This window comes from Passer domesticus, chromosome 2 (assembly GCF_036417665.1).
Source record: "Passer domesticus isolate bPasDom1 chromosome 2, bPasDom1.hap1, whole genome shotgun sequence".
In the NCBI taxonomy this organism is placed as follows: Eukaryota; Metazoa; Chordata; class Aves; order Passeriformes; family Passeridae; genus Passer; species Passer domesticus.
The window spans coordinates 53,990,745-54,016,458 of record NC_087475.1 but is presented as its reverse complement, the minus strand read 5'-3'; the positions used below and the strand labels follow the sequence as shown (position 1 = coordinate 54,016,458).

At 35.1% G+C, this 25,714-nt stretch overlaps 1 long non-coding RNA gene across 1 annotated transcript; it reads right to left on the bottom strand.

Annotated features, from left to right (window-relative positions):
- Nucleotides 1-8,434: 8,434 nt before the first annotated feature.
- LOC135295423 (uncharacterized) lies at nucleotides 8,435-15,242 on the bottom strand. Its single transcript, XR_010357516.1, has 4 exons — nucleotides 15,124-15,242; nucleotides 12,610-13,650; nucleotides 11,971-12,460; nucleotides 8,435-8,893 (listed from the first exon to the last, which is right to left on the bottom strand). It is a non-coding gene; the product is annotated as an uncharacterized LOC135295423 (long non-coding RNA).
- Between the last annotated feature and the right edge of the window lie 10,472 nt (nucleotides 15,243-25,714).

Here is a 25,714-nt window from a genome sequence, read left to right as displayed (position 1 = left end):
AAAAATTAGGTGCTTTTACCTTGAGCTGAAACTGTGATTTATGCTGCCAAGTTAATGCACCAGAAGTGTTTTGATGTTCAAAGCAGAACAAACATCTCATAAAGAGTCTGGAAAGAGCAACATAGAAGCAAACCTCTTCCTATCTTACCAGAGAAAATAGACGCTTCTTTGACAGTTTTTAGAGAAGATTAATACTGAGCAGGAAGCTGAAGACCATTCCAGAATTTAGGGCTTTACACCTGACAGCTTAGGATGGATGAAGGGATGGAAGGGATTTTTGCATGTCTTTTAACCACAGGGGCCATACAGACTGTATGTCTTCCTATGTCTCTGATGTAATCTGGAAATATCAGATCTCTTTGTGGAAGAACGAAATGAATAAATTTCTGACATCTGAGGCCACTTGTCACAAAAAAAGAGGTACAGAATTGCCTTAGGAGAGGACTCTGCGAAGACCAAAGGACGTGTATTCCCTATGAATCCTTTGCTTGTGTGTCCACCTTTTTTCCTCCACATTTCCACTGAAAGTATCAGAGCACACTTATCTATTTCCCTGTAGAAAAAACGTAGTACATTCAGGTACATCATGTACATGTGCTCACACAATTTTTCCATCATTTCTATCTTTACCCACCCATAAACACTTGTACTCTCATTTGTCTTCAACAGGCTTCCCACTTATTTTCTTATTATCATGTTCATTTTGCCAGAAAAGCAAAAGGCAGGGATCTCCACGTCAGCAGGAAGTGGAATATATCTTGTTCAGAGTTATCAGATTGTATAAAATGTCATCTGACTGTGACTTGAGTCTGTGCTGGCAGCTGTGATCCACCTAGGTCAAACCAACTTCATTGAGAATTAAAATATCTTTGGTAGTTGGGTTTTGATTTAGGATCTTTTCCACCTAAAAGGCAGGATTATTTAATCTCTCATTCTTCTTCCTGTTTATTAGGTGTTTCACAGGGTAGTTAGTCACCAGTTCAGAAACTGAGTGTTTTACTCCAGTCTCACCTTTTTGATTCTTCTTTGTGTATGCATTTGGAAAAATACTGTGTCAGTCCACATGATCCTGACCATGCTTTTCTCTTCCCATCATAAAATTTATTTGTGTTATCAATATAGGTTTTCTACCTGATACCTTTCATTGTCAGGTACAGTAGGGTTGGTTTTAAGAAAGTTTAGTACTTTTGTTTGTGCTCTTTCTCTGCAACCCTAAAATTTTGGAAAACTAACATTTTAAGAATGTGAGTCATCTGACGAAATATGGATGTCTAATCTAGGATGTAACCAACTGCTCTCTAAAAGTTAGTCCTTCTCTTTCAATTGAACTTAAAAAGAACTGAAGATGTCAAGTTCAAATCTAAATACTGACCGTGTAAGCATTCACATTCAGTGAAATGAATTCACAGTTGTGGGAACTGTCTACATTTGAGAAAGTGATTTAGATTTTGTACTGTCAAATATCATTTGACTCCCATGGGTTATGTGAAATTTGTAGGCACTTCCCCTTTGTAATGCTATGACATTATTAGTCATTTCTTTACTTAAAACAAAAAAAAAAATTAAAAAATATATATAGCAGAAATTCCAGAAGGAAAGGTGGAAAACCCATGTCTTACTTTGTCAAAATCAATTGTTAATCAAAAGGAAAGGAAACAGTCCCCTTTCTGCTCTGACTCATCCCTTCCTGATCAGTTTCAATGTGATGGTAAGAGAACTTTAAAGCAGCATCAAGCTGAAAATGAAGAGAAAGAAATAGTTCTTCATCTAACATGTATTTAAACTTAGATTTATTACCACAAAATGCTGTGAAGGCCAAAATTATAAATGGGCTCAAATAAACAAAATTAAAAAAAATATAAAGGGATTCAAGAAAAGCTTAGACACATTAGCAAATCTTAAGTTCATTAAAGGCTTTTAGACATAGTGAGGTGGACATTGTGCTAATGAATTGAAGCTCTGAAATCCTGGATTTGTAGTTTGTTAAAAGCTAGAAGAACTATCAATTATACTTGCTTTTAAAAAATCTTTTGCTCTGGTCATTGTTCTATTCTACTCAATTTATAAAAAGAGTATTTAATTTGAGAATATTGTCAAACTCAGAGTTGTCAAAATGAGGGTGACATGGACTTTAGAACCATGGGAATTCAGGTCTAATAAATTGGGGAAAAAAGAAAAAGAGATCGAGGTGAGGACAGAAGTTCAAATATCATCAGGGACAAGATGCAAAGCACTGTAATAGTTCAAGTGCTATTGAAAAGCATTTAAAGAACAATGAAATTGACATGCACACTCAACACATGTTCACTAAGGGAAAGTCATAGAATATCCTGAATCATAGAACACCTTCTGCTGAAAAAGATCCACCAGAACCATCAAAGTCCAGCTCCTGATGTCCTATTTAACTAATTTAATATCTTTGTATGAAAGGTCACCTGTCAAGTGGATGAAGGAAAGGTAGTGGCTGTAGTTTTTCTGGATTCTAATATGAGTTTCGATACTGTTTCTCACAGAAACCTTCTGAACCATCCACTTCTCTGAGATGGAGACGTACATGGTTGTTGAGAGAAGAACTGTGTGAATGACAGGACTCTGTGTCGTAGCAAATAGGGCTGTATCTAGCTGGAGACTAGGCACAAATGCTAGGCACAAATATGAATAGGGAGAAGTGCAGATGAGAAGCATCCCAAGAAAGGGATCTGAGGGTGCTGGTTGACATCAGGTTAAATATGAACCAATAATGTACTCTGGCAGTTAAGAGAGCAAATCACATCCTGGGGCATATCAAACACAGCATCACTAGACAATCAGGAGACAAGATTATGCTGCCATATTCAGCATGGTGTGGCCTCACTTGGAGTGCTATATGCATTTCTGGGCCCCACAATTTAAGACGGAATGTAAAGGAAGAGTGTGTCCATGAGAAGGCACCAAACCTGCTGAAATGGCTGGCAGGAATGTGCTATGAGGAGTGGCTAAAGACTTTGGGATTTTCAGGTTTTGAGAAAAGGAGGCTGAGGGGTGACCACATTACTCTCTACAGCTCCTTGAGAAAGTGAAATAAAGAGGGAGGTGCTCATCTCTTCTCTCAAGTATCCAGAGACTGGACATGTGGAAAGGCTGAAAACTGCATCAGAGGAATACAATATAATTTTATGTTGTCATAGTTATGTCATTTCAAAATGAACTTCATGACCTAATCTTAAAGCTAAAATTATTATGTGGGTCTAAGTGGTCTACTCATCCAATATTATTTTTATGTCTTAGCTTTCTCCTTTCTAATTTTTGCTGACCATTGCCATGACAAAGATAAAAATTGGCAAAGCAGGAAGGCATATATTTTTTTATGTAATACCATGAAGATTTCTTATGGAAGCCTAGTTTGCCATTTTCATAGAAAAGTGTAGGAGTGTTACTGACAAAAGGATTTTAATTTATTTTTTTTTTTACATTATGTGAAAAATATTCCCCTTTCTAAGTGTTGGAGGTCTTAATAGCGTGTTGTCTAATGCTACTGGAGAAGGAAGTTAAGCAAATATAATTTTCCACAAGGGTAATGAGATGTGATTAACAAGATTGCAAAACTGCCACCAGGAAGCCAAAGGAAAAACTGTAGAAAAATGTATTTCATGCCTGTGTTCCTACATGCTGTTGACTGGGTTAGACTATGGTCTTGTAATTGACTTTGGTGGCATAATTTAATTATAGAAGTTCATTCTTTCTGGATAGTGCCATCCTTGGAACAACATACTAATGCATTATCAGTTGTTGATGATCACTAATGATGAATCACACTAATATACCATTAGCTCTGTCATGCAGGTGGCTTTGCAGATTAATTTTATTAGAGAGGTGACCTGTGCTGCTGATTTATTACTCAATAGAAAATTTTGGTAAAAATGGGTCTTACCTAATTTTAAATTCAAATGTTATTTCATTTACCTAAAGCTTAATTAGTATACCTTCAAATAATATAACCGACTGACCAAAGCAAGTGTTCTCCTTGAAAATGTGGACAATTGTAATGAACCAGGATTACCCTATGTAGTCAAGATGAAAAATTATCTTAAACTACACAAGCTATAACTGTGAAAGCCATGAAATGCAGTTTCTTAAAAGTATTGTGCCACTTCAAAAAAAAAGTGTTAGAGCCATCCTGACCAATAATGTTAGAATCACAAAAGGTAAAACTCTGTAATACAAATAAAAAATTTTTGAAGTGAAATAAAGTGCTTAAAAATACAATCTCCTTTACATTTTTAAACTGTGATTGCTGGAGGAAATTTTAGAAAAGCAAAGAAAACTACTTGTTTTCTTAAACTTTTTTCCTCATGCTTCCTATATATCTTATGGAATAAAGAAATTTTAATGTTTGGAGAAAGATTACTTAATTAATACGATCTTTTTCTATTAGCTGTTTTTCCATGCACCTGTTCTTTGATCTTCATCAAGAGGGACTCATTAACTTTCATCTCACCAGTAAAAATACATCTTTTCCAGACAAGTGTCAGTTTTACTGAACTTCATTATCATGGTACAAAGCATCCATGATACCTCCACATCTTAAGTGTTGTGTGCAGTTCTGGTCATCCCCTCTTCAAAGAGAAAACCAGAAAAAGGATGAGACAAGAAGATCAGGTCTTTGATAACTTCTGTATAGGGAGAGTCTTAAGAGCCTTAACCACACTTATAAGGACATCTAGAATGGAAGGAGTGTTTGAAAAGCTGATAATAAAATTATCTAATACTTTTCTCCAAAGAGGAAGAGATGAAATTAAATTCTCAAGTACTACATTTAAAGCAAAGGTAAAAAATTATATATTTCCTTACAACACAGTTCAGTCATATCCTTCTATGATAAGGTCACCCACCAAGAACTGGAACTGAACACCACAGAATGCTGTGGAGGCCCAAAACTCCAAACCATGGAGGAGCTCACAAAAGGCTTAAAAAAACTGGAACTGAATTCAGGTTTTTGCTCCAGAAGTCTCTAGTCTAAAAGAAGAATTTATTCTACCCATACATATTTTCTTTAAGTATCAGCTGCATTAAGGTTACTTGACTGAGACTACCGGGCTTTTTATCAGACTTAGTAGCAACGTTCACAAATAACACAAGATTTTTAACTGTGAAACCTTTGCCTTATACAGACACTTCTCAAATCAAGCAACAATGGCCTGAGATCAAGTCTGACAACAATTCTGTTTTGCCTAGTTCCATTATAAATACCAACACACAAAATGTCAGAAGTTGAGCTCAGCTTTTGTCTCTGTTTTGTCATTAATTCTGTGTTATTTAATTGGCATGATTTTTGTCTCATGCTGTAGTAACTATTTACATTTCTTTCATAAACATCCAAGAACTGAATTCAGTGTTATGTGAGCTATTGAAGAATTGAGTAATTTACTTTAGACAGTGAACGCAAGAATATCATATGTGGGTTAGGAATTACTCTATTAAAAATGGTCCCTGTAAGGAATTTTTCTTGCAGGAAAATAACTGTTGGTTTGGTTTTTAGAAAATTTATTAATTTTCAAAAATTCATGTGTAAATTCAACAGAAATCATAGATTATCTATAAAACTTTATTTTCTCTATAAGCTTCATATGGAAGAAAAAGTTCTACCATTACAACAGAAAAGCTCAAAACAAACAACATAATGGAATTCCTTTTTCATCTTTTAGCAGATAAAGATTCAGCTTAATTATTTCTCAAACAAGAAACTCTCTCTCTGCTACTTCCAGCTCTCATCATCTGACACAGAATATACTTCCACAGAGAAGGTCAGAGAGTCACTATTACAATCCCATGTGCATATTATGACCTGAGTGACACAAATTCAGCTGTTTCCACTGTTCTAGTGTCTTTCTTGAAGTGTCTGTTCTCTACTAAAAAAAATTAAGGTCCCTTCCCTCCACTCTGCCCGCTTCCTTAAGCTGAGTATCTAGGCTGAACTGCAAGAGTTTATATGAGTATACAAATGAATACATGGTGTAATTTCCAGTCACTTTTTCAGGAAGAATCAAACCTAAGAAAGAAATACTGCAGAATGAGCTGCATAGCTGAGGGGGCTAAAATTTAATGGTGTTGGTTTTGTTCTTGTTTGTCTCTTTCCCCAGCAATTTAATGTACTTATCCTGCTTTCCTATAATGCTATATAAAAGTATATATTAGTGGATTAAATTTTCTCTGTACAAGTCATTATCTGTCAGTAGTGGGATGTGTCATCATTCTCTGGAATAGTGTTACTGCAGAGAATACTGCTTTAGATCCAGTACTGCTTTAGATCCATTAATACCAATATAAAGAAGAGAATCATGTCTCTACCTCAGAGAAAACATCTATTTCCAAATGTGGTGTTTGTGAGAGAATGGACTGGTGACCAAAATACATATGATATATAACAATCCAAATTAGTCTTCCTGTAAAGTTTCAGTTCTTTGGTAGAGTAAGAGTTTGAAACAGCTCATATGTAATCCATTAGTCATTTAAAAGTCAATATATGATAATTCAACTGATTATAATAACATCTAACAGGAAAAAACCTTGAATTGTGATCAGTGATAGTAAAGATTAAAGGAATCTGACTTTTTTAGCTTCAGCTGACACATAATTTAAGGAAAATAAATGGAATCTGCATCTGATGCATAAAAGTGCACTGGTAAAGAAGCTGTATCAGAAGAGGAAGAAACACACATCACTGGCCTTATCTCACCTGTATCTCCTGAAGTTTAACTTAATTTGGCTTAATTAGTTCAACGTAATTATGTGTGTTACTTTTGCACTGAATGACAAGTATTCATTCCAGGAAGCCATTACTCCTGCCTGAAGATAAGTGGTATAATTGATTATTTGAATACTGGAGTATCTGTTAATACAGAAAGAACTAGGCTACCAGTCTAGACAAGCAAACTTTTTTTTTTCATTACTAAAATTAGGTAAAATAGATCACACTGTTTGTCTGGTAAACTGTTGCACCTTCTTGATAACTAACTGAAGGGCCCTAAAAGAGAGATGTCTGCATAGGAGCTAAATGCCAAAACCCAGGAGATCATGTCAATATAGGAAGTATAACTGAATGAGAAGTTATATCTTGCTAAAGAAGTTTATCTTCCTAAACATAAATGTGGTTTTTTAGAGTGAATTTGATAGCTCTTCAGGATTACAGGAGGTTCATTGATCGGAGGTTGCTTTTCAAGCCCCAAAAGGGGAACTTAGAGCTCTAGGTTACTTGCAAACATCTGTACATAGACATATACTTTAATCTGTCTGCAATCAGAATTAACTCTTATACGTGGGGCCAATTCATCTGCTGAAATACAGACTGCCATTACAAACAGCTGCTGAAATACTTACTGCCATTGGAGACATCACAAAGTGTCCTCTACACCAGTCTGACACACACAGAGCAGGACCTAAATGAGGTCCTTGGCCTTCTAGAACAACAGATGGATATTAAATGAGAATAACAGATCATTATATGTCAAAAAACCCAGTAAAAATCAGAAGGATGACTCTACTATCACATGTTTTTGACTTTTTGGTGTATGATATATGTGAGAAACACAGGTCCTGTTTTCATGAGCTCTAACTAGTACATGCTAACTTTAACTGTAAAGCAAATTGCAGACTGACATATTTTCTAAAACCAAAAAAATTTAATCATGTATTTACCTCCCACTTTTTCAACTACATCTTTCTTTTCTCTTGACTGTGCATTCTGAGTGAAATATATAAATACAAAATGAACTGCATGAAAATGAAATTAAATTCTTGCTGGATATTTGATAGACTAAAAAAAGAGGAAAATTCTGATATTAAATTAAGCCTTGCTGAGTCTTGAGAACAGCTTTCCAAACATTTTAAATTGGAATGCTTTGGTAGGATTATAGGTCAGGGAAAGTCTTCCTGACTGGAGATCAGTAACCAGCTCTAGTATACGACTTCAGCTAAACTAAATAAAATAAGAAGGGATGTCGCAGAGCAATTTGGAATAATCTCAAGGAGTATTACCCTTGTGATAAACCCACATGTTTTAAAAACCCTTACCTTTTACTGAACATTTATCAAAGTTCCTTTTTTGTCAGGGAGCTGACTTTTTTGAGTAAAAGAAAATTAAGTTCTTTGTCCCTTTCTTTCCTTCATCTTGTAGAAGATTTTATTTTTATCTCATAAAGATAAAAAGATTACAAGAAGCCTTCTTGCTTGAAAGCAAATTTTATTGAAATTTAGAAGACAGTTCTTAGGTGTCTCCTTGCCATCCTGAAACATAATCTCAAAGATTTTCTGATGAAGTCTAATATCCTGTTTGACATAGGAAACAAACAATGATTGAAAAATTATTTTTAAAACCTTTACTACTACCATATATCTCAAAGTCAATAAAAGGTACAAAATAGGGTTAGGCATCTAAGTGCTCACTTTATCAGGAAGATCAAAATCTATTTAAAACTCTTTCTAAGGTAGATGGTTCTCCTTGCAGAAAGACTTAAGAGGTTACAGAGAAGAAAAAAGTCTGTGACTCCGTGAATTTGATGAAGAAGAAATCTGTATATCATTCACCACTGATAAATAACCTATCCTCCATGTAATTTTTAGAGAATTCATTTTTCTTCAGAGTGACCATAGACAGTCCCATCCTCCCTTCTGGTTTCCTCATGAAAAGGCTCCAACCTATTCAGTTTTGGGGTTTCTTTTAAGAAGTGTTTCTGTATCACCGGCAGTCAGAATGAAAGTAGATGCTTTTGAAAAAATAATAAAGGTATAAAATATACTCCTCTGCCATTCTGTGTCTTAGTCTGTCTCCCCAAAAAACTATTTTAAACAATATGTAGAAATGGGAAGTTGAACATCTTTGCTGGGTATTTCAAAGGAGGCGCCTCTTCGAAAGTATCTGGAAAAAAAAAAAAATTTAAGTTGGTGGATTAGACCTCTAAAATTATTCAGTCCAACCATTAACCTAGCACTGCTAAGTCCAAATTTAATAGGAAGCAGCTTGATCTGAGCACTTTACCACTTCACCGTGGTCTGCCAGCCTCATTGCTAACCTAAGCAATGAACAGACTTTTTTGCTTTAGAACCCTTAAAGGGATATCTTCTATGGTAGGAGGTTATCAGCAGAATCCTGACAAATTTTAGACTTCTACAGTGAAAAAATTTATTTCTGAACAAGGAGGTCTAGAGTTCCTTTAAAGACAAAAGCATTTGCATTGCAGGGTAAATTTCATCCCAACATTCTCCTAATGACTGATTAAATTAAATTTTAAAAAAAATTGTCCCCTTTGTTCAGGTGAGTGTGTAGCTGCATACTAACATATCTTTCTTGCTGGTATAGTGTGTACACACTACTTTCCCATCCCATGGAAGGCACATGGTTTCATGGTCATTTTTTTGGTTTGTTTTGCTTTGTTTTGAGGGGTTGGGGTATTTTTGTTTGTTTCATTGTTTTGTTTTGATAGAAATTCTTCAATATTTAATCAATTCCGAAGACAGTATTCACATCATGGTGTTCTTCTGATTATGGAATATAGCTCTGGTTAGACTTCTGTCCTAATTATATTATAAGAATAGAAGTCCTTGAGGACCATCCAACAACAGAAGATACCACAGAGTTAAAGTGACTAAATTAATCAATATTTTAATTAAATCCTAATGAGAACGATTGTGTCATTTTTGGATGTAAAACTTCGAGTAACTCTTTAAGTCACTTGAAACAAATAATGCTTTAACATATTAAATGCTTTTTCACTGGAGGGGGCTAATAGTTTAGTGTAGCCCAACATTAAATATTTGTCATTTGGAGAATTTTGCTTATGCTGAGCTAGGCTCTGTGGGAACCTCCTGTAGCTGTGACAATGTTGACTTTTTTCCTAATATTGATTAAAAAGATGATTAAATATATTTTCAGCAAAGGGAAATTAAAAGAGCCTAGACATTACAATTTTCATAAATCAAAACTAATCATGCAATGCATTTCAATTAAAAATACAACAAATTTTCCAAATTTAAAGCTTCACTAGTCAGGATAAGGGTATGTAGGTTCTTAAGGGAATCTTTGTTTTCTTCTTTGTTTTATTATATTTGATTTAATTGAGTATGGGACACCACGCTTCTGAATGTATTTCTAGTGTGATTGCATTTTTTTCCCAAATGCTTATTAAATTGATCAATGGAAATACCAAATAGTTATACGTTAATTTCACTGATTATTTGTTTCAATGGCAAAACATTATTCAGATTGAGCTGGAAGTACAAGGTATTACTGAAATTACTATGGTTTATTTTTTTTAAGATTCCTGACACTTAACTTTTATAGCTGCAATGACTGCATCAGTAATGCACACAGGAATAATTGTTAACTGTCAAGAACACAATGTATTTCTAATCATATTCCATCAATGACATATGTTTTACATTGTTAAATCATTTTGCCTGGAAAACAGGCTCAGAATGGAATATAAAAAGCCCATTCTTTCAGTTTCTTTGCATTATTCATAAATGCAGTACCTTGTCAGCACTTAGAATGTAATCAAAACATAAATGTTGTACGAATATTTTGTGTTCAAACTGAATGTAGGATGTTTCTAAGTTACACAATACATTGTATTGTCTTTTTTATAGTCAGTATAAAATTCTACTAGTTGTGTTGTAAGTTCTGTAAAAGCAAGGCTGTCTACTGTTTTCTTTTTGTTCACTGTTTCAAAAGAATGAGTTGAAATTGAAAAAAATCATAAAAGAAACCTCAAGAAAATCAACGAGCTGTTTTTATCCTTTACCACTGAATCTCATTCACACTCATTATGCTGTTGCATGGTATAACTTGATATAATTTTCAAACTAACTCTTCTGAGCACTGGTTTGAGTGTTTCAGAGATAAATAATGTTATGAATAAATAGAAAACCCCACCATGACAGCCGTTTTAATGTGCAGTAAAGAAAAAGATAATGAAAAGCGACTTCTATGTTCTACCAGCTTGGAGTCTCTCACTATGTACTGAAAGCTGAAAAAGAAGTAAGTCTAGAATCCTGAGAAATTGTGAAGTAGGAAAGATAACCCAAAACTTAATATACTCTAATTCAAAAAGAAAAAAGAAAAGAGAGAAAGGGGAATGCAACAATTTGCAATTGACGATGTAGGAAGTGAAGTGAGAATTATTTTCATTGTCCCCTCTGATGAGCAGACTACAGAAAATTTTGCCTCCTATTATAGTAAGTGTCTTTTGTGTTATCTTCTTAAATTTGAGCAGTAATATGTAAATAGCACCTTGCTTTCAGGATTTTCTTTAATTTTGCTTAGGGACAGTTTAATAGGAAAAAAATATAAATAGAAAACTTAGAAAAACCCCTCAATTTTAGCGGAAGGTATAACAATACTGTTTCTCCGAAGAAAGTTGACCCTATGCATAAATTCAACAGAATGAAAAAATTTTGCTGAATATTTTGCTTCACTGGATTATGAGAATCCATCTTTCTTCAAGGACCCCTATATATATATATATGTATATACATATAAAACTATAACTTAAGACTAACTGTAACTATAACTACAACTATAACTATAACTATAACTATATATATATTTTAAAAGGTCTCCAGCACCTTCTCATTTTTAGGCTGAACAAGTACAATTGTCTGAACCTTTCTTCAAAAGAGGTGATTCAGCCCTTTTTTTTCTTTTCTAAATAGGTTCATGTCTTTCTTTTGTCAGGAACCCCAAAGCTGAATGCAGCACTCCAGGTGGGGTCTTAAGAGAATGGAGTAGAGGGACAGGATCACCTCCTCAACCTTCTGGCCATGCTTCTATCTATGCAACTCAGAATATAATTGCCTTTCTGGGCTTCAAAGCAAGCTTATACATAATTTTTCATCCACCGGTATCCCCAAATTCTTTTTAGCTTTTAATAAATTCACCCCCCAGCTGGCATTGATACTGTGGACTTCCCCAAACCAAATGCTGGACCTTGCACTTACCCTTCTTGAACTTAATGGTGTTCCTATGGTTTCACTCCTCAAGCCTTTCACAGAACCCTCTGGACGGCATTCCATCCCTCCAGTGAAACAACTGCATCACTAAACTTGGCATTATCTGCAAACTTGTGGATGCTCTCAGTGCCACTGTCCATGTTATTGACGAAGATACGACCTAATGTTTATCATAGTATGGACCTTGAAGGACCCCACTCATTACTGGTTTCCACCTGGATGCTGAACAATTGTCTGGAACTCACTGGGCTCAGCCACCCAGCTGGTTCCTTACCCATTTAACAGTCCATTTGTCAAACCTGTGTCTCTCCAGTGGAGCAGCAAGAATATTGTGGGGGGACTGTATCAAAGGTTTTGCAGAAGTCTGGGTAGATGACATCCATAGCTCTTCTTTTGTCCACTGGTACATTAGAAGGACATTAGATTAGCGTCATGATCCGCTAGGGCAAGTGAAGTCATGATGGTTCATTTACCAAACCTAAAAGTGCAAAAGACAAACAGCAGGGGACTATCAGTTTAATCACAACAAATGCAGCTTTATTGAGGGCCAACAGCAAATGCAATAGAGGGATCAGAAAAGAATATAAAGGATAGAAAGAAAAATAGGGGAAGGGAGAATATAACTACCAACGAGATGGAATCCTCCTGGTCCAGCCACATAGATTCACCGTCATCCATGGGAGTTCACCAAAGTCGTCTCAAAAGTTACAGTTTATATAGTCTTAATCCAAAGCGAGTGGCATCTGGCCAAAAGGTGGGGAAGATTCATGGGCCATTGTGTTGAGACCCCTTGGTCTGTGAGGCAGGTGCCGGCATGTAAGGACAAGCCACCATTTGTCAGAACCTGTTCTAAGCAGTGTTCTGTGAAAGCACAGTGAGCACACCTGCAAGCAATCACTTGGCATAACATCCACGTTAGCCAGGCCAGTGCTCCTGTCAGGGGTCTTCAGGGTCCTTGTGACGATTGTGAGGCAAATAAAGGAAATTTGGACAGTCTCTTACAATTAGTCAGGCACAGTTTGTACTTGGTGAAACCATGTTGTCTGTCTCTAATCACCTTTGTGTCTTCCATATGTTGTGACATGTATTCCAGAGGGATCAGCTCCATTATTTTATGGGTCATAGAGGTGAGATTAGTGCTGAAATGCTGAGAACCTCATCTTATATTGCTGAGATGAGTGCAAGAGTAGTTTGTGAAAGTGCTCCAACCACTATAATAACAAAAGCCTGTTTGATATCATGAACAACAATGCATTTTAAAGAAAAGAAGCCAGCTCTGCTTCATCAGATGCTTGTCTTCAGAGAAAGGCTAGACAGACTGTCTCCCAAGAAGTCACAGGTGCCTAACTCCCACCATTTCTATGCTTAGCCAGTGAAGAATGATAGTCATCCAAGATAGTAGCTCCAGCTGATAAAATGTTGTAATTGATTTTCCAACATCTGGTATTAGGAGACTTCAGTCATTGCGCTAAGGCAAAATGCTTGATGTCTGTGTTTAAGTGTGGTGTCTAGATTGTGGATTTCAGTAAAATACAGTCAATATACGTACTTACCTGAGTTACTTTCAGTATTAAACAATGGGCTTCACAGTGTCCTCTACATAACCACTGGAGTATCCTTGTCATTCATAAAAGTCTGGGAAATATGGAAGGGCCACATCTCTCTAAGCTAGCACACAGAAGTCAGGAAAGACATGTCAAGACATCACAGTTATTATTAGAAACATCTGTCTGTATAATTGAATGAAGGGCTATTTATTTTAAAATCTTTAGCCATCCTATAACATGTGATATGTTTTTTTCTCTTTTAAAATTATTTTATTTTTGGTTTTTTATTTTCAGTTTGTTTATTTTCTCTATCTGCCATTACTTGACTTTATATAATACTAGATTTGTTCATGGGCTGAATCTCCACAGAGCTGGCTCCAGTACTCTGGGACTTATTGTGTCTTTGTAATCTTTGTATATGTCAGACTGTGCTTTTGCCATGACTTTATGTACTGTGTGATATACATCCATATATATATTTAAAAATGTATGTGTGCATGTATTGAAACTGGCCAAAATCTGTACTTTTCAGACAAATATCAACAATATTGGGGGGTTTTGTTTTCCTTTTCTTTTGTTGTTGGGATTTTTTGTTGTTTTGTTTTGTTTTGTTCTGTTTTGTTGGGTCTTTTTTAGGAGTTATGAAAACTATTTGAAAAATCCCACCTGGGCTATGAGTATTCAGTCACAAAATATGTGGTAAACCTTCTGTACTACTAATGACTAATTGCTAAAGCTAGCAAAAGAAATTTAAGCCAACACTGCACGGTCAATGTTTTTCTTAAGTGAAACAGATGAGGCCTAGAATTTCCATCTAACAGACTTAACCAGAAAATCTGTAGTAAAATAAAGCCAGGAATTAAAAAAGTGGATCTAGAATGATTAAGCTATATAAAATGAGAAAAGCTGGATCTCAAACACATTTTAAAGACTTTAAAGTATAAATAAAATTCCAATATATTTAATTATATGCAATTAAAATACATTTCAACCCTCAAGGAACATTTGCTTTAAAACACTACTTACAGTGAAATAAAAAATGGTAATGGCTTCTAAATACTCCAGTGGTATCATTTAAAAACAATGCAGTGAATTTATTACATTTGACATGGGATATAAATATAATTAAATAGGAAAATGCTCATTTTGATTTGAAACCTTCCTTCAGAAAAAATCACTAGTGTAAGGCAATTTTATTTTTAGCATATCTGCAGGAAAAGTATAAATATATGTGGCAGCAATGGCATCAGTTTCACTTATATAGTTTCAAAACCCATCAACACATTTAGCATTAGCTAGTCAAAGTAGGCTAATTGCTCCTACTCTATTTGTTGGAAATTCATTAAAGAACAGGAAATGAAGATGAATAATATGTAAGATGCATAAAAACAGATTCATAATAATCCTGACCCTTGTGGTACCCATTTTAAAAAACTTATTGTCAGTCATTAAAAATTTGTCTCCTGTGTAGAACACAGGAATAATTTTTAAATCACAATGAATTATAGGATCATAGAACAGCCTAGGTTTGAAGGGCTCTCAAAAAATCATTTGGTTCAACTTTTGGTGTGAAAGAGATCTTTGATGAGATTACCTAGAATATCATTCACTTGCACCTTGATAAACTCCAATGAGAAACACTCTCCCATGTCTCCAAGAAGGTTCTTCCTCTGATTGATTCTTCTTATTGTAAAAGAAAAAACAAAAAACCAAAACAACAACAACAACAACAACAACAACAACAAAAAAAAAAACAAAACCAAAAACAAACAAAAAAAACCCCAAACAAACAAAACCCCCAAACAAACAAAAAAAGCGCAACTTTTACTCATCTTTTATTCTTTGTCCACTGTCTTTGTGTGACTTGTGAGAAAAGAGTGCTTCCATCCTCTTTGTAATTGCCCTCTAAGTGCTGGAATATGGTGATGAGGTTCTCTTGAGCCTTTTCCAAGGAGCAGAGACTTACCTCCCTCTGTGTTTCATCGTAAGGCAGGTTTTACAGCAATTTGATTATTTTGTGGCCTTCCTCTGAAGTCTCTCTGGTGTATATGTGTCTTTTTGAATTTTGGGGTGAGAACTCGCCATATCTGGTATGTTAAGAGTGGAAGGAAAGAATATAAAAATCCAAATATCCTGGAAATATAGTGATTTTGTTTTAATAAAATTTTAATCTTAACTCTTGATTTACTATTATAAACAGTCAATGCTATTCCTGTCTACTGAACTATTCAACCTTACTTACTATGCAAGAAGTTGTCGGTGTTATAGTGCACCCTGAAGCAGTATCTCTACATCTAGAGAGTGACACAAAATAAAATGAAATGTTACATAGTTCAGCAGAATGTGCCGTAATTCTCTTGTGGTATTTTAAAAACAGTGCAAATAAACGTTCATGCGAGGGAATTGCTAACTAGTCATTGTTTGAACTGTGTACCTGTTCCTTAGAACTATTTGCATTTAATACAATCAAATAAAATTTATTCAGTTAAGTAGTTTGCCACCTTCTATTTAATATTTAATGATAAGGGTAAACAAATGCTTATATTTATCCTTCCCATCTCTACATAGATATGTAGATTGGTAAATTTACAGACATCCACATAAATATCTGAGACTGTTCAGTATCAAATATTACCTTTCTTAAACTTCCAATGTTTGTGCACTTGGGGTCTTTCAGGAAAAAAATAGCTCTAATTAACTTTCAGAGCAAATAAATTAAACTACACTAAATAATTTCCTTAATATTTTTTGTAGTGGATTACTGAGGCCACTTCATAAAGTTAGATAAATTACATTTACTTCTGTATGAGTTTAGTCTTGTTTAAGCAATCCAATTTAAATTCACAGTTCTAGATTGAATATTTTTTTCCCCAAGTCTCTCCATGTAGACACATTTGAAAGTGTATCTAGAGTAAACTGAGGAACCCATTACATATGGATTGAGATAACTGTGCTGGTTTTAATCTGAGGAACATAGGAAGTGCTCAGATATATTTTTCTCTTTCAAAATATGAATAAAATTGGTCTAAATGTATAGTCCATTGCAATTTTGGTTTAATAGAATAATTTACTGAGCTATTTCAGAGATAGTACTATGATGTCAATGAAAATGAGCATTAAATTTATTTTCATTAAAATTTTACCTAAGAAAAGTATTATATATTGTAATTTTGTTTCATATATGAAGTACAACAGTGAAAAAATTTTGAATTTGCTTCCTTAAAAAATGATAGTCAATATTTCTACAGATCTGATACATTTATCCATAGCAATAGTAATGTGAAAATTTCAAGTTCTGCATATCACTAAATCCTACTACAACTTCATCAAAGATTAAAAAGAAGAACCACATGAAATGCTTCTTTATCAAGAAAAAAATCTAGGTTTCCCCAGTTACTTTAGTAAATCCAGTTAGCCAGTGATGTTTGCATGTTTTTCATTCATGTATGTCACTGAAACTCATTATTATTTACAAATGTTGCCTAGACAGAATACTGTTCTAAAAATAGGTAAATGAATTTAACATGGTTCTGGTATGGGGTCTGTGACTGTTTGGGAGAAAATTTTTGTAGATTTCAAGTTTCTTCTGCCTGATTTGATTGTATTTTCTCAATAGTTATTTGTCTATCAAAATCCCCATGATACTAAATGTCTCAAACTTTCTTTAATGTGCTTCTTGGGTGTGATATCTATTTTGTGTAAGATAATTTTCCATTCTGGCCATTTTGTCCCTATACTGAGTGCTTGAACTTTTCTTAATTTCACATTTATTTGGCTACCATTGATTATTATATCTGACCTCTAGCTGCTGGTCAAGAAGGTGAAGCTCTCCAACAGCCTGTGCATCTGATTTACCAAATGTCATTAATGCCTTGGAAGCACAAAACATTTCATATGACAATAGATGAACATATTTGAGCAGCTAAATATATTCCCTGGAAAATCAGATTATCCCAGCAATTTAGGCAGAAATTTTAGAATTACATAAAAAACATATATGCTCATTTATGCTTATATTAGTTCAAAAACTACATATGCCCATTTCTGTTTATTGACTGCAAGAGGACATTTGGGGTCTACCTGAGATTTAGACCACTAACTTCAGGTGCTTAAGATTTCATCTATTAATTCTATTTCCACGTTCAAAATGAATGCTGAAGTAATTTAGCTACTTTGAAATAGTATTCAAAAGAGACATTGAAATGTACTAGGATATTCAGAAAGCCAAAATACTATTTTCAAGGTGACATAGTTATTAACCCCAATTTGTCACACTGCTCACATTGTTTATAAGGCTTTAATTTGTTAGCTTTTGTGTTTTTCAGTATTGTGACAAAAACCTGCAGGAAAAAAATGCCAAACCACAAAAAGCAAACGAACAAACAAACAAAAACAACCACCAAAAAAACAACAAAAAAACCCAAACAAAAACCAACAAAAATGGAAAATTAAGAAGGAAAGGCTCAAAGGCTCCAGGGAATTATGGTATGCTATGGAATAATAATCACAAGATCTTTCTGACCCTTCACAGACTCTTCGTTCTTTAGTTAACACAAAAGTTATTCATGGTGGTATCATATGGTACCTTTTGGGTAGGAGTTATGTTGAGATGTGGGGCACAAAGCAATCAAATTCTTGAAGCTAGTTCTGCTGCCTCTACAGGAGTGTTAGTGCAAAAGTAGAACTTCTCAAATGAAACAAAGAATATCTGACTCAAGGGTGTCACCTTTGGTGGGTGACTCAAGGGTCTGACCCAAGGGTATCCACCCAAGGGTATTAAGGGAGCTGGCTGATATAATTGTGATGCTACTCTCTATAACCTTTGCGAAATCATGGAGAAATCTCAGAAAATCAGTAGAAGACTAACGTTATCTCCATCTACAAGAAGGGCTTAAAGCTGGATCCAGGAAATTATACACCCCATCACTCTTACTTCATTCCTTGGGAAGGCTATGCTAGAAAACCTCCTAGGAGCTATCACAAGGCATATGAAGCACAAGACTGGCTAGAGCCTTCATAGATACACCAAGGGAAAATTGTGCTTAACAAACCAGATTGTCTTCTATGACAGAGTAATCTGATTGGTTGATGTTATGCAAGCAGTGGACATTATCTCTCTGGAACCTTTTCCTGAAGAAATGGATGCATTATGGTCAAGACAGGTGTCTGTGTGGTGGGTGGGGAATTGTCTGCCAGGCTTTACCCAGAGGGTGGTGGTAATTGTTCCTTTTCAAACTGTCAGCCTGTCACAGGTGGGGCCCCCAAGGATCAATATTTGGCCCAATGCTTTTTATTATCTTTGTAAGTGTTCTGGATGACGCGATCAAGTGTCTATGGGGAGGTTCTCTGAAACCATTTTCTTCATCATGCAGAAGACAAATCTATAAGCTTCACTGTGTCATACCATGAAAGGAGAGAGAGAGAGAGAGAGAGAGAGAGAGAGAGAAAGGTAAATGAAAGTAAGATTTTTTTTTATATTGGGCCTACTCTGATAACAGAAATTTGGAACTTAGGTATATGGAGCTTTCTTGTGGACACAATTACAATACTGTATTATTGACACCAAAAGATCACTCTAAATGTTTATCTTCTTTATTTTCCTTATTTTTGTTTCCAGTATAAAAGCTATGAATATGTACTTCAGCAAATGTGATTCAACTTTTACATATCTTCTGCTTCTTGCAGTCATTTATGACCGTGGCCAGACTACATCCTATTTGTTTAACTGATTTTAGCTTTTCTGGCAACAGTGGCATGTCTGGATTCAAGATCATGCAATATTACAACCACTTTTGCTTTCTTGAGATAAGTTTTGGTTTCATTAAGATTCTGCTAGATAAACTAATGTAGCTCTGTCTTCCTTTTATTGATTAAATCCTGTGGCCTTTCTTAAAAGAGAGAGAAACTTTTTGCAAGAATTTGTAGTGATCAGATGAGGGGTGATGGTTTTACACAGAAAGATTTAAATTAGATATAAGCAAGAAAATCTTTATGAGGAGGGCAGTGAAACATTGGAACTGGTTGCCCAGAGAAGTTCTGCATTCCCCATTCTTGGAAGTGTTCAAGGGCAGGTTAGATGGTGCTTTGGGCATCCTGGTCTATTGAAGGATGTCCCCTCCCATGATGATCTTTAAAGGTCCATTCTAACACAAACCATTCTATGATTCTGTAATTCTATATTCTAAATATCTCCTGCCTTAAGCATTTCAGAAATCAATGCCACTCAGACTGTTTCATATAGGTTTTAATTTGTGTGGGTGTTTGTATCTGGAAGTACATATGTTAAAACATAGTGATGAAGTTCTAGCAATATCCTAGCAATGTCCTACTCATTTGGATCAAGATTTTAGTTTACATTTAATGTTTTTGTAGGAACTTGTAAGAACTTCAATAACTGTGCATAGATGAGCAGAACAAGTTGTTCAGTGATATTTTAAACCACAAGAACAAATTCCTCTTCCCTTTGTTAAAGGCAAAGAGAAGGGAATTGTGCTGTTTGTAAGGGAGTGCCTGGACTGCATGGAACTCTGCCCAAGAGCTGAGCCAGCTGAGAGACAGTAAGGATTAGAGGGCACTCTAAACACATCATTGTGGGTGTGTGCTGCAGAGGATCTGACAATGAAGAACAGGTAGATGAGACCTTTTTCAGATGTGAAGAATATCTGCTGGAGGGAAAAACCAACAGGATACTTATGATAACTGCTTGACACAGGTGGTCAAGGAGCTAATGGGGGGAGATATTCTGGACCTCATATTTACTAACAAGAGATGAGAAACAGCCTTGTCTGAAGCTACCATGAGCTTATGTTTATAATCTTGAGACAAGGGAGCAGGATCTCAGTCCTGAATGTCGTAAGACCAGACTTTTCATATATCTGTTTGGAAGAATCCCAAGGAATTTGGAATGGAAAAAAATGGGAGGTAAAAAACAACTGCTTGCTTTTCATGATAAAGGACAATCCATCCTCATGAGAAGCAGTTCAAAGAAAGACAGCAGGATATCTGGATGGATGAACAAATACCAAGCTTAAATGTAAAAAGGCAGCATAAAAAAATAAACTTGGGTACAGGTGACCAAGCAGAAAAATAGACAGCCTCTTAGCAAGAGGAATGCTGTTGAAAGAAAGAGCTCTTCTCTTCTCTTCTCTTCTCTTTCTTCTCTTCTCTTCTCTTCTCTTCTCTTCTCTTCTCTTCTCTTCTCTTCTCTTCTCTTCTCTTCTCTTCTCTTCTCTCTTTTTATAGTCACATTTTTCACCATGTACTGTTATATTTTTCAGTCTTTTCAGAAATGCCTAGTAGTATTTTCTTCAAAATTAAATTAACATAGAAAAAAGGAGAGAGAAATGAGAATAAGAAAATGTGAATATGAGTTTCCAGATTTCATGCTGGAAACACAGAATAAGGTCAACAAAACTGTCAAGGTCTGGTAAGTCACTGAGTTACTAAGAATGACAAATTGCTGACCATACTGCATTTTATTGAGTATGTGACACCCGGTAGGAAGCTGCTCCACCACATGCAAAATGGAACTGATATAATTGTATTGTTCCCTCTTGTGTTGAAAATCCCCTCTATTCATCTTCAGCCAAATTCCACCCACCATGTAACAGTTTCAACAAACTCCTTTTTTTTTTTCCCCTGATTTTGAGGTACTCACAGTTTTAATGTATTTTGCCACTTTTAGAAATCAGTTACTGAGGTCCTTGGGCAAGATTTTGCATTTCCCGTTCAACTGTGTCAAAGTCAGGCTTTCCAAGCAAATTCATTGAACCTGTGGGCAGAAATATGAATGTCTGCACAAAACCAAAAAGGCCAAATGCAATGACAAAGGGTTGCCATTTGGTCCTGCTTTTCAAAATTGGCCAGAGACACATCTTCTGGCATGGCACATTTTGTGGACTTCAGATGGAAGGGTTACAACTCTGAGAACCAAGTTGTGCTCTCAGTGGTCTAAGTGTAAACAGGGAGGTACGTAGCTGGCCTAGATATCATTTTGTACAGATTGGCATGTGCAGAAATACCTTCTTGTTGGGAAGGATGAAAGTTTGACAAGAAAGTCTCGCAGATATGTATGCTTAGCAGAAAGATTTTTGAATGTAGAAGCTGAGGAAGGAATAGAGATGGAAGCAAGTTTTGATATAGAAGAAAAGAATTGCTGAGCCAGTCTTACTGGATAACCAAGGAGGCAAAGGGTATGTTAGTTAGAAGGGGGTTTTTATGACTTAGAACAAAGGATAAACCCACCTCAAACAAGAAGATGTTTTTACCAGGCAGAAAGATAGCACAGGCAAACAAGTCAGCAAATGTTGCAAGTAGAAAAAAGGTCTCAGAATTTTCCACTGCAAGAAAACTGAAGAACAACTTCTAGCTTAAACTGTAATGTACTAACATTTAGTGATTGGAGAATACTAACATGAATATGGTAATTGTATTAGTTATGATAGGCTATAGATAAAAGTTAAGGTATAGATTGGTTCTACTGTATTAAGATGCTCAGCAAAGAAAAGTATATAATGCATTTGTAACCTAAACTAAGGGTCTCCAGGCCTGCCTGCAGCTGCAGCTGACAGCTGTAGGCTCAGGCTCTGTCGCCCACGACCCTGGACTGCTCTAACATCCTGCATGTAATAAACTGGATGTTGGAAGAGCCGCCTGGAGTCCCGCATCTCTCATTTAGGCTCTTACACCTTCTCATACAAATGTCAAGGAAACTATGGAATTTGATGGCATGCCTCAAGTCTTGGGTACCATTTTGAGCTCAGACAGCCTTTCTTTCTTGTCTGTTTGTTATTTAAAGCCTTTTTATTCAGGATACCTGCCCATCACTTTATTTAGTACTGCTGTACTTTAATAAGGAGTGTGTGGGGAATGTGTAAATATAATATTTGCTTATTTTATTTTTCCAAAGCAACAGAATTCCATATGGATGTAAATTATAAATCTATTGGTTTGGTTTTGTTTTTTTTTTATTATTCTGATGAACATTATTTTAAATTTGATACTTTTTTCTTCCTATTAAATACATCTGTTTTGCTTCTAGATCTATAGAAATAAACATTTCATACTTTGCAACAAAAAAGATACCATCTCCGTTTTTACAACAAATTCCCATGACATTAAGCAAATGTATTGATTTCTTCAGAGCTTTATGTAATATTTATTTTGTCCTATTCCAGACTGAACTCTGTTTCTAGACAATTTATGCATTAAAAAAGCTTGTTCAAAAAAAGAAAAAAGTTGAATAATGCAGATCATATTATTAGCAGTTATGCTACAGATAACTGACTAAGTTAGTCTGTCAGTTATTAGTAAACACTCTCTAAAACTACTCATAATAAACATTTGACAAAAATATCTCAGTCGATGCTACTGACATGAGAAGTGATTTATATGAAAATTACTAAAATATATAACTGAGATCAGAGGCTGGGATTTCAGACTCTGAAAGAAGGTTTAACTTCTTTCTCTATTTCTACCTTGTGAGTTTTGTGGATTTAATAAATCTGTTATAGATACACATATAAATACAGGCATAATAAATAATCAGCTTTGAAGTTATATTTTCTTATAATTTGTAATTTAATTGCTGGTTTGGATTTTTAATAGAACCATGCCGCGATTATTAAAGGTATGTAACATCTTCTTTCAAGTTAAAAATCTAAATACAGATTGTATTTTAGAAATGGAATTGCAGACTAATGAGACATTTCATTTATAAAAGAGATGACAGAAATATACCTGTGGCAGTCTGGCTGTAAACCTTTGTTATATTAAGATATTCAGTACTTTGAACAAGAAAATGGTCAGATTTTTTTTTTCCCATGTAGGGATGTAGCTCTCTGTCTTCCTCCTTAAATTTATTTTAATTGAATCATTTTATTAGGTTAGACTATATTTCTTGAGAAAAATTCAGTAATATTAGCAAGCATGTTATAAGTGATATTATATTAGCAATGATATAAATTAAGCAGTTTAGTGATAAATATATTGACACAGTCCTTTAAGCTGTAGATGTAAATTTTATGGATGTTATAAGAGCTAGCCTAGATAAACACTACACAAGTTTTGGGAGTGGAGACAGAAAACATAGACACAAAGAGAGAAAGAATAAGAGGAGGAGATGGGAGACATGAGAGACTGGATGTTGATGTTCCTGAGCCTTCATAAACTGGAGGTATGATCAAAGCTCTGCCTCTGCCACTGGTCATTACTGATGTCTTGGGAACCTGGATATACTTTTAGGACTGGCTGAGGTTGCACAGTACAGAAGCTCTCTTGACTCCTGTCTCTTAAAGGAACCTGAAACTTAACTGAAAATTCAACTTGTGTGGCTAAACTCCTAAACTGTAGGTACTGCAGTGCTGGGCTTGATTGATTTTTGAATCTGATACGTGTCTTAAGTCCAAATTTTGAGATGATTGTCTCCAAAGATAGTATTTATCTGAAAGCAGTTAACCAAACTTCTTTTAGCTCCTCACTCCCAAATATCTAGACCCGTTAGAGTACCCACCCTGCACGACCTTGGACTCAGAGCTGCCACCTGCCACCCTAACATGACCTGGTGTCCAAAAGCTGTCAGTTCTCTGAGAACGTCACAGATTACTTGGTTCCTCCTCTTATTAATGATGAGATGTTTATGAATAAGCATTTGAAGTGAGTCTCCATTCACAAGAAGGTGTGCTATTTCCTCTTGCAGCAACTTAAATATAGGTGAGTGCTGAACAAATATCATAGTGTAATTACTCATTAATCCATAGGTGTCTAATATCGTGGGAGACGTACCGTACTGGCTGTGCCTCCTGAAGGCCTGCCACCACTTCCATACCACACAGGTAGCCTGAAGGCACTGCACCACATCCCACAGCTCTGAGCAGATGCCTCTCATAACATAGGATATCCAAAAGGGCAGCAATGCTGTTTTTTGGCCAGCTGCACTGTCTAATTTTAGGTGGGGATAGCTTTACAGCCCCCATTGACTAGAATCAGTGTAAGAATCCTAGATTCTGAGCTAGTATTTCCTATGAAAATATGAGTGTAGCTATTTAGGGTTAAATATATATAATCTACAGTTGAAATCTACCTTTTGTGATTTTAGCAAAATGCTAGAGAAACAATCCTTAATTAAAAAAAAAATTCACAAAGAACCTCAAAAAACCAACCAACCAAACCTAAACTCCAAACTGGAAAGTTCATTATCTGCAACTGTAGTTTAGTGTTTGTTGTTAAGAAGCATTTTTCTTTCTGAACTGTATCATGTTTCACTTGTTTGCTTTGCTTATCACAAGTAAAACATTAGGAATTGCATATTGCATAAAAATATGTTTGAACAGAACAAAGGCGATAATGAATACTCAGTCTGGGGGAACTGTTGAAGAGAGAGTTTTCTTCACATAAAAATCTTTGTTTGAGTCAAATTCTGGTGCCATCAGCTTTATTAATTTTTAGTTTACAGTATTTTTATTGACTATTACATGACTCCGTAGACCATAGTACAGTGTCTTAAAATAATTGGATAACTTTTGTAAAAAATAATTTCAAAAATATAAATTCAAATTATTTCATGCTAAATTATTAACATATCTTTATTAGATACTTTTGTCTCATTTCCATTTTGTTTTTTAGAAATACTGTTGTTTGGCAGTATTCCTGTCTTTTTTTTGTGTTCTTTTAGCTTTTCCTCTTTTCCTTCTCCTTCTCCTTATTAATTTTCCATTTTAATTTTAATTTACACTTTGATTTTTATTATTCCTTCCCTATCCACATTCTCCTTCCTTCTCTTCCTAGTTTCATCCCTCACACTGTCCTTATGCCTTTCTTTCCGGTGTCTTTGCTAGATACACAACCTTTTTTGTTCTTGGTCGATAGTTACTCCACACAAACATTAAAGTGTTATTTATTAGCTATGTTAGGTGCTAAATATCTGAAATATTATTTCTGAAACATTATTTCAGAAATTCTTAAATTTTTCTACTGTTATTTATAGTGGGCCGTTTACCAATCCAGTCTTGTGGACTGGATGCAGTATTTGCACATATAAATTTTTAGGGATGCCACTTAATTGAGTGTAAGGTGTCACTATGGCATGGTATTGTTTTAACCCTGTGGAAATTTAAGCCATTTGAGAGCTTCTGAAATTAATTTATTGGATTTTTTTTTTTTTTTTGCAATCTAAAATCAGATTTTTT